We start from the raw sequence: 12,537 nt of genomic DNA, 5'->3' as shown, positions 1-12,537 counted from the left end.
AATATTCAAATACGGAACACTAGAACGGAACTAATGTTAATCTTGATGAGTGCTTGGTTAGGTAAATTGCAACTAAGTTCACAGTGAAATTAAGTCAAATTTCTACATCTGACCATCTACGGACCATATAACATGCACTGTAAATGCTACAATACTTGGAGTCAAAATTTCAAATTTAATTTTTTATAGGAATAAACCGAGCACAGGTCTCCTCCCACACACATACCTTTCCTTCTGAGACCTTCTTGAAATGTTTTTTTCTTCCATTGACTTGACCCCAAATTTTTGGTTATCTACTGCTACTTTCTGTCCTGAGTGAAAAAACAAGGTACCATTTTAAAAATTGGAACATGTGAGAGAAATCCCAAAGAAGCACCACAGAAGTAACATGGCAATGTTGGTTTTTTTTCTTTTCAGTAGGCTTCATCAAAAGTAACTGCCTGGTTGTAGGATCAGTTTGGTTTGGGAGATGCATTCACCTGCCCTTTCTCTTACCCCTTTTTACTTTTATTATGCAGATATACTGCTAATTAAAAAACTGCTTGCTTCTTTGTGCAAAAGCTCACACATCTTTAAAAAAGGACAAGAGTTCAGCCATTATTCTTTTCTAAGGGATTTGTTTATATGCAAATTAATCTTTAAGAATCAGGCCTTTTTATTTATGTCCTAGTATATCTGACTAATTTGTAATTACCATTCTTATATTTTACTGGGGAAAAAAAAATAGAATTGCTTAGGTGTTTGGAAAGTGGGTTTTATTCAAATGCATTATTTCTCCGTTTTCATGGACTGTTGAGCTATGTTGTTTTCAAATCCAAGTATCTGTTTCCAACAGACAGAGTCAGAGCCTCTGGACCCTGTAGAGTCACAGGAAAACAGAAGAAAGTTTCCATGTAAGTTCAGGCTACCATAGGTTCATTATTGATATTCCTACCAATTTCTCCTTCAAGTAGTGAAAGCATATTTTCTCAGATATTATGATCTAAAGCAACGAACCAAGGAACTTCCAGCTATCTCATCTCTACAGGTTAGAAATCTGGTTAGCCAGATACGGTACTACTCCACGAGAAAGGGACATACCGAGATCATCTTTGAGGTGTCTCGGCATGCAGGGAAAAGTTGCCAGCTAGCTACAGCTCCACAGAGAGAAAGAGATAGATGCACAAGGTGCACAAGGTTTGAGCTTACAGTCGTCTGTACTAAGCTTGTTGACAAATGTAACAAGCAAAGAAGGGAGTCCAAGCTGCCAGGGAGTAATAGCTGTAACTAGCACAGTGCTTTGCTGCTTCCTGTACATGTAACTTGCTGAAAGCCTGTCTGCATGCAAAGCAACTGCCATTTTTTACCTCTGGCAATTCCTGTAGCTCATAAAAAGAATGATTTTTTATATGAGAAGATAACTGTACTAACTTCTATAAATTGTTTTAGTTTGGGTATGGTTCCCCCTTCGCTAAGCATACAAGCAATGGAAGACTCAAGTTTAAAAGGTGTGCAGAAGACAATGGCTTGAGCCACACCCTGTCTATACAGAAGGCAGGCACATGCACACGTACTCAACTTGTAAAGAAAATTATAAATTATTGGCTGATGTGCTCCAGACCATAAGTCTTGATAACAGTGATACTAAAGTTCTTGAAAGTATTTAAGGAATAGCTACTAAGCATGAGAAACCAGATACCTTCCTCGGGAAACTTACGGTGATTAATTCTGCCAGGGCATCACAGATTCACTGCAAATGCTGCATATCACAGAAAGTCTTATCTTGCACCTACTTTTGATTTGACTCAAAGACAGTTCTCTATGACACTAGCATGGACCAATATAAAAAGTTTCATTTTATAATTTTTATATCAAGGAGGCTAGAGCCTGTTTTGGTTACAAAAGTTTTCTAGGACTATTCTCATTAGTGTTAACACTATCATGACTTATCCCATTACCTAATCTCCACTTGGACTGATAATAATGGAGCTTTTTATACAGAACTGGTGGTCCTTTCTCAAGGGAGTGTATTAGCTCTGGGAGGAAACTATCAGAAAGCTTGTGAACAATACTTATACAGTGGAAGCCTCTAGGGAATTCCAGGGTAAAATAATTGAGATAAAAACTTCCCACCACAAAATACTGCATTTCTGATTTTGCTAGAAAACAATCTTCTTATTACTAAATTTACTATATTATTTTAATGCACCAGTATTTAGTTCTATCTTTTAATCTAAAACCAAGACTGTCAGTTTATTTGTACTCACATTGCAAAGATGATCCTACTTCCCTTGTGTGTTTTGCTTCAATTAACACTGAAGTTAATTACATATCCCGGTTTTGACAGGCAAATGAGAATTTTAAAAAAATGTATTAAGAGTTCACATCAGTATAGTCATGTTTTCAATAATATCGGGCAGCAATGCTGAGAAAGAGACAGAGAAGAAATGAAAGGGAAGTAAAAAATGTTCAAACTTGCTAACTCCTATATGATACAGTATTCGCTCAAGGCAATGTCATTCCATACACCTCTGGTGGCAGACCTAATGTCTCTATAGGCTATATACAAGTTAAACTAGGAGAAGGTTCTGAAAGCCTGTCCTGGTCTTTAGTGAACACACCCTTACTCTCTCCTTCGTGCACCTTTTCCATACGTGGCACTGTTGTGAGTAGTAAAGAATTTGATCCAATAAGCATTTGCAATAGGCAGTCTCTTATGAGTACAGTTATAACTCACAGTATATGCGTGATGCTAGATTTTTAAGTGAAAAGGTATTAAATGCAAGGTTTCAATCTGCTTAGAATTCTTAAGCAGTCTGTAGGAAATGCATTTTTGTACAACAAAATTGACATTGACGAGTCATATATACATACAGTGAAGCCATAAGGCAAAAGCTGACTAAATTTACTCAAAGGAGAGTGTTACCTGGATGAAGGCTTTTTGGACCTGTGTTCAATTTAATCATTAGCACACTGTGTACTTAATTATACGCTAATTAAAAAATAGAAGTGACAAACCTAATCAAGATAAACTTTGGTTGGGCAAAACTATATGGAATGAAACCCCTGAAGAAGTCAGATTAGAAACTGACCTTGGACAATCCCATTGTGTGTGAATACTAGCCAGTCAGAAAAGCAGACCCCGAAGGAGACATCAAGGGCAGGAAAACACAGAATAAAGAAAACATACCTGTGGGTTAAAGAGGTAAATATATAGCAATCATTGATACAATTGGATGAAATAGTTGAGTTTTAATTCACTTTCACAGTACATACCAATATGCTTTACAGGAAAGAGTTATTATAATCTGAGTTATCGATGAGAAAACAGGTAAAATTACTTTCCACAGTGTACACAGCGACTTAGAAAAGAGAAGGAAAGAAAGCTTCTCAGTCTCAACCCAATAGATTAACCAATGAGCTGTGAAAAGAGACCAGTGCACAATGCAATACTGAGCCAAAAAAATATTCAATTTTGCCATACACAGTCTGCCAACTAAAATAATTATTGGATATTCATAGCACTCCTTAGAGTTGTGGTGTTCAGTACGCTGTTTCCTCAGCTGGGATCAGGAGACCCAAACACATGGGTCATTATTACATAGTGAGCAGTAATGCAAGTACTTTGTGAATGTTTCTTCATGACTGTTCTTGGATCTGCTTTCCCTATGTAACCTCCAAACACAGAAGAAATAATATCTTTTTTTCAAGTAGAAAAATTAACCAAATAAGTAATGCATAGGTTCTCACAATTTTATTACTGTTGTTCAAACTATCTAGTGCCTAACGACATACTGCAGACATCAAAGGCTAGCTGCAAGGGAAATCTTGCTTTCCCTGGATAAGAGAGATACCAGAATGTAGCTTATCATTCTTATCACAGAGAGATCCAGCATCAAGTCAGGACTGAGTAAGAGCTGTAACAGCTACCAATTAACCAGAATATTTCAGTACAGAAGATACTGTTTAGGTAAGGAATATCCCCTTTTTTTGAAGCAACAGATCATTACAAATAACAGGTAATAATAATTATTATCAATAATATTGTTATACTAACATTTGGAACATTCCTCTCTGTCCCAGCTTAATGTGCATTCTTGGCATAAATAAACAATAGCATGTACAGCAAGGAGGAAAGAATGGCATTACAAAGACTTATGGATTAGCTGGATTTGAGAGATTGCAAGGAATATTTTTTCTGTTAATCAGGAAATACTCAAACCTATTTAATAGAGTCTAACTAATGAAGAAATCTATTATAAGAAGTGCAACAACTAGGGCTATATTCTTTGTGTTGTTCCCTGGGTTTGAAATTATAACAGTACTGAACATTGGGAAAATAGCAAAGGTATCCAAATTTCTCCTTGCAGTATGAAAAGCCTGATTCAGCCATCCTTTGCATCTAACTTTATCCTGGCTGGTGTGTATCAAATTACCAAATAGTGTTAGATAGCCTAAATATCAGTGCTGCAGCATTTCTGACTTCCAAACAGGTACAACAGGGAAGTGAATCAGTCATCTAATACAGCATCAGCAGCATGGCAACAAGGAACAACATTTGTGCCTGCAGCAGTGGAAAAATACTGAAATAAAATTCTGCTCAAGTTCATTTGAGTTCAGACACACTTTCTTCTTCACTCTTTAGCCTTTTGGCAGTTTAGTGTAATTAAGTAGACCTTTTTTTGTGATGAGACCTCTGACTAGGTGCATCCTTTTTAGGGTCAGAATCATCCAACCTTAGAGCCTGCATTTTTGTGCCTATGAGAAGTGTAAGGCTCTGTGAGACTTCCTGCAGAATCCAGCTTAGTACTCTACACAGCCACCATCTAATCCTATTCATTCCCAGAGCTTTTGATGGAAGAAGGAGGCCCGATTGTCACAAGGTCTCTGTCACAAGGAGGGACTCCAGAGTTTTGGTGGTAGTTGCAGTTGCTTTAAGTAATTTGATAGGCACATACAAAAGTAAATGGCCTCTGCTATATAGACACACGCTCTACTGGCAAAACTTGAATAACAGGCTTCAGTCATGGAAAGCACAGCCTGCATCTACTCCTGCCAATCTTGTTAGCAGCCTCTATTTTAGCTATATTGACTTTGAACAATTTGATTAATCCAAGGCTTTCAGGTGATCATTCACAGTATTAGTTCTGATCAGTTGAAAGAGTTATATTTTAAAGAATAAAAGGATTATATTCTTATTTATAGAAGGGGAGATGACACTACTAAAAAGCTTGTCATGTGTAATGGCACCATTTCAGCATGACAACAGTTTTTCCAGCTTCATCTTTAAAAGAGATACTTGAAATGACCTATTGTTTCATTAGATTAGGTTCACTACAAATTCCTAATGTGCAAGACCAGCACAGACAGAGCATGCTTTGAGTACTTCGCCTTGTTTTCTGTTGCCCCCATCCCAGTTTCCCATCGTATACCTTTCTTCATTAGCAGATAAAGGAACGTGTCCTGGGGCAAAAAAGCCAAGCTGACTTAAGTGTTACAGGGCTGAAAGCTAAGATACTTCTCTGCAAATAAGCAAGCTTCCGATGTAGCTATGTTGCAGCTTCTAGTAGGACCTCCTAGCAGGAGTTTTGGCAGAGCATTTTGACCCCCACTGCGGTCACTTGTCTCAGGGGTTTGCAAATAGTCTCCAGAGAGAGCTTTCTGTCCAGCACGCTCATTTTCATAAGAAATCTCTGGTTTTGCTGTTTGCATAAAGGGAATGTTATTATAAGGCTGGGATTCACTGTCATTTATATTGTACATGCTTTATCCAACCACTATAAAATCCCAAAGACCTTCCCCTTGCACAGACACACTCAGAATACATGACATCCCCTAGCCTTTAGTCTCATGTTTTCTAATTTTAAAACCATTAGAAACAGAGAAATAATTAGGAGCTAAGGCAGTTAGAGCATGGTGTGTTTTTTACACTGAGAAAGAAGTACCACCAGAAAATTGGCATATGTTGAAAGCTCCATTGCAAAAAGAAAAAGCCTAGGGAAAGAAGGCCTGTTCCTTTGGTTGAACATGGGTTAAGAAAACAGTGACTTTATTTTAGACCTCCAAAATGGCATTTAACTTGAGAGAATGAAAGATGTCAAAGACTCAGGTGTCACCTGCTAGTCTCTCTGCCTCATGAACTTTTATTTTCATATAATCACATGATTTTCAATTGCACACAAAATTATCTTAGCCAAGGGGAAAAAAAAATCATACACAAGGTTGTTGAGTAGAATAAATCCTTATGCTATTGTAATGGGTTAACCTCACCTGGTTGCCAGATGCCCACCCAGCTGCTCTCTCAATCCCCCTTCTCAACAGAACAGGGGGAGAAAGTATGATGAGAAAGTTCATCAGCTGAGATAAAGACAGGGAGGTTGCTTACCAATTCCCATCACAGGCAAGACAGACTCAACCTGAGGAAAATTAATTTATTGCCCATTAAAAATAGGGTAGGATGGTGACAAACAAAAAGAAACCCAAAAATGCCTTCCTCCTGCCCCTCTCTTCTTCCCAGGCTCAACTTCACTCCTGAATCTTCTACCTCCTCCACCCCTCCTCAAGCGGTGCAGGGAGCTGGGGAATGGGGGTTATGGTCCGTTCATAACACTCCATCTGCTCCTTCCTCCTCATGCTTTTCCCCTGCTCCAGTGTGGAGTCTCTCCCATGGGATACAGTTTTTCATGAACTGCTCCAGCATGGGTCCTTTCCACAGGGTGCAGTCCTTCAAGAACTGGCTGCTCCAATGCGCGTCCCCCATGTGCTGCAGGTCCTGCCAGGAAACCTATGTGGGCTCCTCTCCACAGGCCACAGTTTCCGCCAGGAGCCTGCTCCAGCATGGGCTCTCCATGGGCTGCAGCTTTCTTCAGGACATGTCTACCTGCTGCAGTGTGGGGTCCTCCATGGGCTGCAGGTGTATATCTGCTCCACTGTGGTCCTCCATGGGCTGCAGGGGGACAGCCTGCTCCACCGCGGTCTTCTCCAGGGGCTGCAGGGGAACCTCTGCTCCAGCGTGTGGAGCACCTTCTCCCCCTTCTTCACTGACCTTGGTGTCTGCAGGGCTGTTTCACATTTTTCTCGCTCCTCTCTCACAGCTGCTGTGCAGCATTTTGTATCCTTTCTCTAATGCACTTTCCAGAGGTGCCACCAGCTTGGCTGATGTGGTCAGCTGTGTCCTGTGGTGGGTCCATTGGGACTGGCTGTGTCCAACATGGGGCAGCTGCTGGCCTCTTCTCGCAGAGGCCACCCCCTACAGCCTCCCTGCTGCCAACACCTTGCCATGTGCGCCCAATACAGCTATTTTAAATGCTTGCATCCCACGAGTAACTTCATCCCAAAACTTGTTCTGTGGTTGAAACAATTCAGAGGAATTATTTGAACTCAATCATCTTTATCTTCTTCATATTCAAGAAATCAGAAGGCTGATAACTGAAAACTGGCTGCTCGAGGGACAGTTCTGGGGCTGAGTCACAGGAACAGATCACTGCAAATGGGACACTGAGAAGAGGCAGAAAGTCAGGCCCAGGATGCAAGGACCTGGAAGTTCTACAGGTCATTTGCCGCTAGAAGGGCAGATCTGTTGTCTGCACAGATAGGGAGTTAAGTTTTAAAGAAGCCTCAAAGCATAAGTCTTCAATGTTCACAGTGAAACGACATCACATTCTGCATCTCCAATTGGCTGTGGGTGGCACAAATTCTTCCTTTGAGATGGACTGAGACCTTGAAAACAAGTAACAGACTTAGAATAGGATAGGACTCCCCTAGTACCAGAGCATCAAGACAGAGCCTTCCTTACCTGTTGTTAATCGCCTTGCAAAAAGAGCATATAGCATGGGACAGGACAAAGCTTAATCTGGCCCAGTAATTAAAGGATTCTTGCTTCAGAGCTAAGTATTTATGTTTTTATAGCTATGGTAGAGAGCCTAGTAAAAAGCGGGTTCAGTGCTGCGCTGCTGTACCTTGCCGGAGCCTGCTGTCTCACTGCCATCCCAAAGGGCAGTTCAGGATTTCAGTCGGTTGGCCAGGTGACCTCCTCTTCACTCCACTGCACCATTTTCTCTGGTGGTTATTCTGCACCTTTACTCTGCCAAGTAGCCATCCAAGATGAATGACTAATCCCAGTAAGAAAACCAAACCAAACCTTGAAATTGTGTTAGTTATTTCTAAGATGTTTGCCAGTGATATAATCAGATAGTTTACAGAAAAGCAGATATATCTTCAGAATTTAAATTTGTCTTCAGCAACAGTGCACACTTTCCTTTGTTCTTTATTGACTGAAGTGGGCAGAGTCATCAGCATCACTTATCTTTGCCATTTATAACCTATGTTGGGTGCAAAAAAAGGTTTTTCCTCTGCAGAGGCACATCTGAGCACAAAGCATGAAGCAAAAAATGTTTTTTAGGGATATGACCACGTGCATCACAGGTTTTCTGCAGTGAGATTTTTAGCACTCTTCAAGCATTTTCCTTCCTTCCACACATGACTATATTCTATGAAAGTCTCAGGCAATTCAGATCTCTCTTTTCACACTTTCAGCTTATCTGTGATTGGTTAGTGATAATTAGCAGTAATTTTAGGTAGTTGTAATTTTGTAATCTGCAGGAGTGTTATTTGTTGAACTAAAAATTCAGCATTTGGAGCACATACGATGTTAATTCGGGCCATTTGCCTGCATAATTTGATTATGTTTTAAATATGAGAATTTCCATGTGTTAAACTAATTCTGTTAAAGCCAAAATGCTATGAATCTTCACCCATGTATACTGCTAGCCTTGTAATATCAAGTTAAAGACCAGGATAATGATATTTGGATTTACAGCATTAGAAAGTATTGCCCATCCTAGGCAATAATTAATCTTAATTTTCTTTTCTGTAAAACCTAATACATTGTGTTTATTACATATTATGAGCATCCTCTTGGTTAGTCTTACTTTCATTCTTTTGAAATGAACTCTTACTCTCAGTTCATTATCAGTAGATATTTGGTCCTTTTTTTTTTTTTTTTTCTCTCTAGCATCAGAAATTCTGAATCAAAGTAGCTAGTTTTTCCACCTCACTTTTTCAGAAAACTGTGCCATAGCTCCACTTTTTCATTTTATTCTATCTGCCAGCTTCTGAGTAGACAATACACTGAGCCTCACTAACAATAGAAGAGAATTTTGTGTCAGGCAGAATGAATATCCCTTTAAGGCAGAAAACTGAGAATGAGTGAACAAAGCCCAAGATTAATGAGGATTCCCAGCAAGACAGTTTCAACCTTCCACAATGAAATGTGTGGTAATGTAGCAAAAAGTTACTTGTACAACTTCGTGTTGCTATCTTTTTTACACTTTTGAGCACAACCTTTGAATCATTACAGATTTCTTCTCTAATGCTTCTGCTATTGGTGTTGATTTATTTTGTTCTTACAGCTTAAAAGGTTACTTTGGTTTTTAATTCATTAAATTCATGAGAGTTTAAGTTAGACACCTGCTTCTGTAAGTTAAAAATGGCTAGGAGTTAGTAAACAGTGTTGTAACATCAAATTAATTAGAACTTTTATGGAAAGCATAACAACCAGTGTTCCCAGTGCATGACTCCAGTGGTAAAAGATAAGTCTTTGTGAAAAGAATTTAAGAAGTCATCCCACAGCCCAGTTCAAGGGTGAGTATATGCCATGTGTAGCTAGTTAGTGCAGTGGAAGTAAAAATCATCAGCCCAAAATCGGGTTAAGTGTGTAAGGATCTTACCTTTCCTTTCTTGTATTTAAAGGAGTAGCTGCCCTGTCACTGAACAATCTTCCATAGAAACATAAGAAAAAACCTCCCAGCCCTCTCCCCTCCCGAAATAGTGGCTGTTTATATGAAACCACTTTGATTTAACATGAATATGCATTTAAAGTAGAGTAAAGTTGTGTTGATTAACAAAAATATGCCTCTCAAGTGTCAGGTCCGGGTGGACCATTCTTAAGTAGTAAAAGAAATTTGTGCAAATCAAAGTAAACATGCAGATGCCCATGTTCATTACCAATGTTAGCTTTGAACAGATCAGTCTTTAGTGCAGAGACCTGAGGAACAACGTGGCACCAAAATGCATCAAAATGTTCAAAAAAGACTTGTGAAAGTCAGACTCCATTGAGTACAAGTAAATTTAAGGATTAATTGCACGGGGGTGGGGTGGGTGGAACCAGTGCCAAAGCATACAGGTTTTTTAACTGTCACACTACAAAACCATTTACACAAATTGTGTACAAGTGAAGTTACGCAAATCCTAACTGATTTCAGAAAAATAACGTGCAGAAATCTGTAATTAACATCTAAGTAGAACAGGGAAGTGTTAAGTAGACCACCTTATTTACACTGCTGAGACCCCAGCTGCCTTCTGTTGTGCATATACAGCTATTTGTTGTGCATATGCAGCTTGGCACTCTGAATTTGGAAGAGGAATCAAGGAATTCACAGGTCAGTAAAATGTTAAAATGGGAAGAGCAGAGCCTGAAAAAAAATGCTTAGTAGCCTGGTAACTTTCCCAGGCTGCCAATCCTGAAAAGAATTAAAATGGTAAGGTATTGATATTGGCAGAGAAAAAGAGTTAAGTAACACGCCAAAGCAATCATTTACTGAAAAAGAAACTAGAGTTACACTGAAAAAATGCTTGTAAGTGTACAAAAAAGTGAAAATCTTTTTATTATCCAGTGCTTGAGGATTAAAGTACATACCTGTCATTTCCTTGACCAATTCTTACTTTTCCTTTCAGAACTTAACGATCTTAAATTGCAGCAGCCCAGCCTCCTCCCAAATATCCTTACTAAACCTTATCCTTTCTGAAAAACAACGGAGTCCACTGAAATAAAAAACTCACTGAGCAGAGAGAAGCTATTATTTTCTGAAAATATAACCTGTTCGTATGCACAGGGAGGAACCTGACAGATGTGAAAAGAGTACCGTAGTATTAAAGCTGTAGCTCTGGGTAGGACTTCTACCCCCACCCTCCTAGATCTGTGGGACAGTACTGTCTTCAAAGCATTGACATTTGAGCTGCTTGTAAATTAGCTCCTAAGTAACAAGCTTTCAGGGACAGTTTATTACTGCAGTAATAGAGAACAAAAATATCTTTGTTTTTATAAGGCTCCTTCTTCTATGAAGAGATGCTACAAAACTGAGGTTGGTTTATCGGCTGTAATACAGAACAGGTTTTGGCATTAGTATAAAATGTTAGTGTATCTATTTTTAACTATAATTTAGTGTAGCCAGCTCACACAGATTAACATCTGCTTTTTGGATGTGATGCTCTCACTAGAGCAAAGTTTTAGACTCTCCCTAATCGGCAGATGTACACAATATAAATCTTCACTGGGACCAGTCTCTCAGGCAACAGGATACAATAAACAGGACACTGAACTAAGGGAATTGAAGAGGCTTGGGTATTCATCCCAGCTGCATGCTGGCATGCTCCAAGATCTTCAGTCTATATTGAAGGAGCTTGGTGCCAAAAAAAAAAAAAAAATGTATTTTGGGGTATTCATATAACACTTTCACCTTTAGTATCAGAAAACAGATAGGAGTAAAGAAAATCTGTTCAATATTGGAAGTCTGCCTTAGTTATTTAACAACATAAAATAATTAAGTCTTCATGCATTAATCAGAACAACTTACATGACTTAAAAAAATCTGAGGCATGGAGATTTAGATTGGATATTAGAAAAAATTTCTTCACAGAAAGGGTAGTCAAGCATTGGAACAGGCTGCCGAGAGAGGTGGTGGAGTCACCATCCCTGGAAGCGTTCAAAAAACGGGTAGACGTGGCACTTTGGGACATGGTTTAGTGGGCATGGTGGTGTTGGGTTGATGATTGGAATGATGATCTTAGAGATCCTTTCCAATCTTAATGATTCCTAGTTTTTACTTTCATTAAAAAATAATGCAGCCACCAAGCCAGGAAACATGAAATTGCTACTCTACCCTTAACTGGTTTAGTGGTGGACTTGGTAATGTTAGGTTAATGGTTGGACTGGATGATCTTAAAGGCCTTTTCCAACCTAAATGATTCTATCATTCTATTCTATACTGATATTATCTTCTCTGCTCCCCACCTCTAATTTGGATCGACTTTGCTTTTTTATTGTCAGTAACATGTTCTTAATTGAATTTTGAATTTTAGAATTCAAAGCAGACAAATGCATCACCTAAACACTGCCAAATGCTTCTGCTGTTTCCCCACTGCTGAAATATTTTCTGTGCTCTGGAAATAAAGACTCCTTCACAGACTTGCATAGTCCCCTGGAGGGGAGTTTTTCTGTGTTTGGTAAAATACAATTTAAGCAGTATGCTTTACCTTAGCTAAGTTCCATCTTATCAGCATTTATACTTACTTGGAAAAAAGAATAAAGATTTGGCTTTGCAAGCAAACTTACTTCATATGGCAAATATTATACCAGTGTATAAGGCTCAGCATTAAAATAATAAATCCTTTTTAATTGGAAAACTGAAGAAACTGCTTCTCCGCAATCTGAAATCACATCACTACATTTTGCTCATGAGAACAAAGTTTACAGTCATAAGTTGCACATAAAGGGTTTAT

The sequence above is a fragment of the Pelecanus crispus genome, chromosome Z, assembly GCF_030463565.1.
Source record: "Pelecanus crispus isolate bPelCri1 chromosome Z, bPelCri1.pri, whole genome shotgun sequence".
In the NCBI taxonomy this organism is placed as follows: domain Eukaryota; kingdom Metazoa; phylum Chordata; class Aves; order Pelecaniformes; family Pelecanidae; genus Pelecanus; species Pelecanus crispus.
This window is presented reverse-complemented; position numbering follows the sequence as displayed.